This window comes from Oryx dammah, unplaced genomic scaffold (genome assembly GCF_014754425.2).
Source record: "Oryx dammah isolate SB20612 unplaced genomic scaffold, SCBI_Odam_1.1 HiC_scaffold_3, whole genome shotgun sequence".
In the NCBI taxonomy this organism is placed as follows: Eukaryota; Metazoa; Chordata; class Mammalia; order Artiodactyla; family Bovidae; genus Oryx; species Oryx dammah.
The window spans coordinates 54,733,038-54,739,645 of record NW_024070187.1 but is presented as its reverse complement, the minus strand read 5'-3'; the positions used below and the strand labels follow the sequence as shown (position 1 = coordinate 54,739,645).

Below are 6,608 nucleotides of genomic sequence, written 5' to 3'. Positions count from 1 at the left end.
ACTATTCTTTCTCACAGTTCTGGAGTCTGGAAGTCTGAGATCAGGGTGATGGCCTGGTTGAATTTTGGTGAGAATCCTTCTCAAGGTTGGATAGTGCTGACTTCCTGTTGGATCCCCTCCTGGATGAGAGTGGCGATAGGAAGCAAACTCTCGTAAGTTTCATAGGGACAGTGACCCTACTTCACCCTCATGATCTCATCTAATCCTAATTATCTCCCAAAGGCCCCAACTCCTAATACTATTGCACTGGAGGTGGGTAGGGTTTCAACATATGGATTTTGGGGTCACAGACATTCAGTCCATAACACCTGTATATTTGGGAGTTGCTAAAATAATAGAAGTAAGTGAAAGCAGTGTTAGTGGAAATTGAGAATGATGAAATCTGATAGTTAAGAGAGAGAATTAGTCTAAAGGTTCATGATTTGGCATCTGATTAGAAATGGGGAAGAGGGCACTTAAACTTTCTTTGTCTTGAAATGTCCTCCCCACTGACCTTCCCTTTCATACTCTCTTCTCAATCTTTAGATTTAGGCTCAGTCCTCACTTCCCCAGGTCATTGATCCCTCAGGAAATTTCATCCAGGTAACACAGTCTTAAATGCTGTCACAGAATTCCACTGATGTCCTTGGGTCTAGCCACATCCTTATTTCATGTATCTGTCCCATTAGACAGTAAGCTACCTGAGATCAGAGCCTGTTTGTGTTCTGCTCAATGCTTCACATACTGGCTGGTATACATACTGTACACTCAATAAAAATTTATTCAACAAATTAATGTTTAGAAAGCCTCAAGGTATGTTCTCAGTAAGATATTGCATGTGTCTGTGCTTGTCATGTCTGACTCTTTGTGACCCCATGCACTGTAGCCGCCAGGCTCCTCTGATCATGGGATTTCCAAGGCAAGATTACTGGAAGTGGGTTGTCATTTCCTCCTCCAGGGGATCCTCCCCACCCAGGGATCCAACCGGCAACTCTTGCATCTCTTGCATTGGCAGGCAGATTCTTTACCACTGTACCACTTGGGAAACCCTGGTAAGATACGGATATGACAACTAATTGGCTGGTGTTGTCTTTCTTTAGGTAGAAAGGGAACAGATAGAGGAGGTGGGAGAATGCATTTACTGTTGCTATTTTCGATGTTAAGTTTCAGATGCCTCTGTGTCAGGTAAGTGGAGACAGTGAGTCAGCTATAAGGTATTGTGGACAGTGTGCTTTAAATGCCAAGATAAAGGGTTTAAATTTCATTCAGCTGGAGTGGGATATAGAAAAAAGACTGAAAAGGAGTGGACCAAGAGGATATATTCGCATAAGCAAAACAGACAAGCTGTGTAGAATTTCCTGAGGAATGGATGACCGGGGGAACTGATTACAGAGTTTAAGTCTAAAGACTGAAACAGGAGTATGAAGGAGGAGAGGGTTCAGTGAGGAGGGCATTTCAAGACAGAGTACGGGGCAAGTGCCCTCTTCCCTATTTCTAATCAGATCCCGTATCATGAACCTAACTGATATTAGGAAACATAACAGACATTCCTTCACTCATGCAAGGAGCTGGGACATCAGGCTGTTGGATGCACCGATCCTGTTGCTTAGCTGCAGAGCAATGTTAATGATTAATTAGGGGCACCAGCACAGGCAGAAATTACTTCTCCTGTTTTTATTCATATTTATGAGAATCTGTACCTTATAATTTTGCCAGATATGAAATAGCCAGAGGCCTTAGTGACCAATCACTTAAATGTATATTTGAGCCAAATGAAAGCTTGAGAAATCCAGACTCTACAAAATGTTTCCTCAGAATATGTTTGCATTCATTATCAGAAGAAATGATTTTAAGCCAATTTGTATAACTTAGTGCAAAGAGTGCAATTTGGTATGCTGAAAATCAGTATACAGGGTATTTTTTTTTTTTTTTTGTATCTGAAATCCATAAATGACAAAATAGTGATTTAGATAATGTAATTGTTAAATTATTGTAGCAAACCCCTTTTTGTTTATTTTTATAAAGTACTGAGAAGTGTGTCTTCCTTTTTTCAAATTGAGAAAAAATTGGCATGTAAAAATTGTGTAAGTTTAAGGTGTAATCTCTCTTTCAAAGCTAACTAAAATTTTATTTCTTCTCATGCAGCATTTTAGATGTTAACCAGAGAAAAAACTAGTTCTGACCAGGAAGGGATATGATTTAGAAACTAACATTTACACTGCATTTTTTATTTGAAAAGCCATTTAAGAACATAAATTAATCTTTACAACACTGTTGAAAAGTAGTTAATGATAGGAAGGATGATCACTACTCCCATATTACAGATGAGTAAAACTACACTGAAAGTTTAGCGACCAAATTAAAATTATCACTCATGTGGCAAAACACTTATGACTATCCCCATCTGATATTTCATGCTTCAAGGTTTTTTAATGCATAATCATCTCTTGGATGAATAATTGTATTGCTCTGAGGTCTTTAGTAGAAAAAATGCTGAAGTAATAAGACAAGGCACGTGGATTTGGTCAGTACACGATGGAATATCATCACCCTCTGCTGCACACCCAGTGGTAGAGAAAACTTATACATCACTGACATACTTCATCACTTCCCATACAAGCATGATATTCAATTAAGGAGAGAACTTTCTGTCAACAAACCTGACATGCTCACCTAGGGAATGTCACAACCTCCCCCAAAATCAATATTCAAGTTATGACGGACTGACAGCTTCACAGATGAAGGAGTGTCCCTTGATTTTTACCTACTTTTGCTGCAGAACAAAGAAAAGTGTACAAAGCATGAACAAATAAACTTAATTAAGTTTAAGGGATATGGTTGAGCAATGTAAATCCAGAGCAAACAAAGCCATGGAGCATTAAAGAACAGCTTAATGAAATTCTGATCAACAGGAAAATAATGGAACGCTGCTCCAGCTGATTCAATAAAGTTGGTTCTTGGTGATTTAGGAAGGCAAATGTTCACTTGCAAGTGTTTACTTTTGAGAAGTAATTTCCTACACTCTTTAGACTGATACATATCTTGAGAATTTCTGTATTTTCTAATATATTTGATAAACTGCTGAACATTTTCCCTTTCTGCTTTGATCTATAAAATGATTCATAAAAGGCTCCAGAAATTAAAAAAAAAGGGTTTAAAAACTTTAGTGGAAAAGCAAAAAGACTAGGTTATCAAAAAAACACAGGTACCCATTCCCAGAAGTTTTGACAGATGTCATTCTCTGGGACAACTTTTCCTAGGTGGAAGGTATTTCTCCTGATAGTGTTGGTTACATCTTTTTTTTTTTTTTTTTCTGCATTGTACTTTTTAATTGCACAGGTAGTTTTAAATAAGCAAAGAAAGCACCTTCCAAAAGTTACATTTGCAGGGAAAGATTCCATCAAGTATTTATATAACAAATTTCTATAATTTACAAAATATTTTTGATCTTTACTTGAACTGTACATGGGGGAAAAGGAGCCCCCTCTGGTAGGTGTTCTGCTTGCAGAAGCAAACCAAAGGACCTACAATTGGAAGCAAGTCTGGAATGCTGAGAAAGGGAAAGAAAATGATAAAGGGCTGTTCATTAATTCCAAGTCTAAGACACTGGTCCAGTGACCCTTGTGTAAGTACTTCAGGGAAAATTACTGCCCTTGCACTCATCTCACACGCTAGTAAATTAATGCTCAAAATTCTCCAAGCCAGGCTTCAGCAATACGTGAACTTTGAACTTCCTGATGTTCAAGCTGGTTTTAGAAAAGGCAGAGGAACCAGAGATCAAATTGCCAACATCTGCTGGATCATGGAAAAAACAAGAGAGTTCCAGAAAAACATCTATTTCTGCTTTATTGACTATGCCAAAGTCTTTGACTGTGTGGATCACGATAAACTGTGGAAAATTCTGAGAGAGAAGGGAATACCAGACCACCTGACCTGCCTCTTGAGAAATCTGTATGCAGGCCAGGAAGCAACAGTTAGAACTGGACATAGAACAACAGACTGGTTCCAAATAGGAAAAGGAGTACATCAAGGCTGTATATTGTCACCTTGCTTATTTAACTTATATGCAGAGTACATCATGAGAAACGCTGGACTGGAAGAAACACAAGCTGGAATCAAGATTGGTGGAAGAAATATCAATAACCTCAGATATGCAGATGACACCACCCTTATGGCAGAAAGTGAAGAGGAACTAAAAAGCCTCTTGATGAAAGTGAAAGAGGAGAGTGAAAAATTTGGCTTAAAGCTCAACATTCAGAAAATGAAGATCATGGCATCCGGTCCCATCACTTCATGGGAAATAGATGGGGAAACAGTGGAAACAGTGTCAGACTTTATTTTTTGGGGCCCCAAAATCACTGCAGATGGTGATTGCAGCCATGAAATTAAAAGACGCTTACTCCTTGGAAGAAAAGTTATGAGCAACCTAGATAGCGTATTCAAAAGCAGAGACATTACTTTGCCGACTAAGGTCCATCTAGTCAAGGCTATGGTTTTTCCAATAGTCATGTATGGATGTGAGAGTTGGACTGTGAAGAAGGCTGAGGGCCGAAAAACTGATGCTTTTGAACTGTGGTGTTGGAGAAGACTCTTGAGAGTCCCTTGGACTGCAAGGAGATCCAACCAGTCCATTCTGAAGGAGATCAACCCTAGGATTTCTTTGGAAGGAATGATGCTAAAGCTGAAACTCCAGTACTTTGGCCACCTCATGCGAAGAGTTGACTCATTGGAAAAGACTTTGATGCTGGGAGGGACTAGGGGCAGGAAGAGAAGGGGATAACAGAGGATGAGATGGCTGGATGGCATCACTGACTTGATGGACAGGAGTCTGGGTGAACTCCAGGAGTTGGTGAGGGACAGGGAGCCCTGGCGTGCTGCGATTCATGGGGTCGCAAAAAGTCGGACACAACTGAGCGAATGAACTGAACTGAACTGAAGATAAAGGTACACCATCAGAATATGTAATTCTGATTATAGTAATATATCTGCATACCCTGGACCTTTGAATATCAAAAGACAATACTTGGGGTGACCTATGAGTTTTGAACCAATACTTTTGAGGAATTATCTAGGACCATACACCCTGTGCTTTGGCTTTTTGGATGAAGCACAGGCCTCTGTGCTGTCTTTCAGGCCATGTAATTGTGAAGAAAAGAGTTCAATATTGGATCACTCTTTAGACCCTAATCAGCCATGGGAAGAGTTCACTGGCAAAAGGGTCCTCCCAAGAATGGTCAGAGAGGACTTGTCACTCAAGAGAGAAGGGGAACCCTCATAGCTACAGTCACCACAAGCATCCAGTAGGCAGGAAGATAGGTTTAGGCAATGGCTGATTGAAAGCGGATCTGAGGTATCCAGCTTTGGAATGAAGTCATCTTCTACAAGTTCTTCCTTCACTGAGACAGTGAATTCAGGGTGATCTTTTTCCGAGGGACTGAAAGGTGCTTTCTCAATCTTCACTACCACACTAACTTGGCTCTCTATCTCAGAGGGTATCTCTAAGACTAGATCCTTTGTACATACGTGGTCAAAGTGAATCAGTTCATTAATGGCTTTCAGCTTGGCTGATGACATCCTCAAGGATGGACAAGGGGAGGTCAGTAAGGAACTGGGTCCTTCTGAGTCCTCATATGGGAGCTACTCCAGTCTGGCAGACTCTGGGGAAGGACATCTGAGGAACATGACTGGGTCCAAGTTGAAGAAAGTGTCAAAGAGGATATCAGAGTATGAACAGTCAACACCGTGAGAATCCATCAGGAATGTTCTGGAGGGTTCTGGTTCTGCACCTGCTGTGGACTCAGCAGAGGAGGCCACCAGCCCGGCTCCATTCCCCCTGGTCTTTGCTTCCTCTTCAGTCATCCATCCCCAAGAGCTGTCTTAACTTCTGGTTCTCAACTACAAACGAGGCCAGGAGTTTTCTCTTGTGAAAGCTAATTTTCCTAGCAAAGTTTCTGGTTTTCTTCTCCCATATCTACCACTTGCTGTTTCAGCTCACTCACTCGAGCTTTCTTTCGGTCTCTGGCTGTCTGAGCTGCTACTCTGCTTTCAGTTTCCTCCGCAGCACCTTCTCCCCCGGGCTCAGGTGTGTGAGGCACTGTTGCTTGCGCGCCTGGGGCGTCCTCCCAGCTCCCCACCTGGCGTACAGAGTGAACACCTTCTCAGGGCTTGCACCTTGCTGGCCCAGCACCATGACCAGCAGAGCCCGGCCAGCCGGGGCTGTGGGCTGGCAGGACAGAACAGCACTGTGGATGCCTGGGCGGCCAAGCTCTGCATGGCTACAACCAACACCATGGCCTAAGCGTATCTGCTAAGTTCATCTAACTTAACCTCTTATCTGACCTGTTGTTTTATTTTCTGACTTTTCCCCTGTGACTCCAGTCTTTTTGGAGATGTCATATTAGCCACTTCTTTGGGTGAAGATACCATGAACTAAAGTAAAAGGCAAAGGTTAAGGCATTCATAATTTAAATTATAAATGACATAATTAATCTACAACTTAGTGCATGTTTACACATGAATCAGAAAGCTGATTCAAAGACCTTCTGAATAGGGTGAGTACAGGAAATTTTACTGGAACAGAGAAAGGCGTGAACAAGTGAACTGTGACTCATAATGGCCTGGAGGAAGCC

General features: G+C 41.4%; 1 pseudogene; it reads right to left on the bottom strand.

Moving 5' to 3' along the window:
• Positions 1 to 5,155: 5,155 nt before the first annotated feature.
• Positions 5,156 to 6,270, bottom strand: LOC120862017 (annotated as a pseudogene).
• Positions 6,271 to 6,608: the final 338 nt, after the last annotated feature.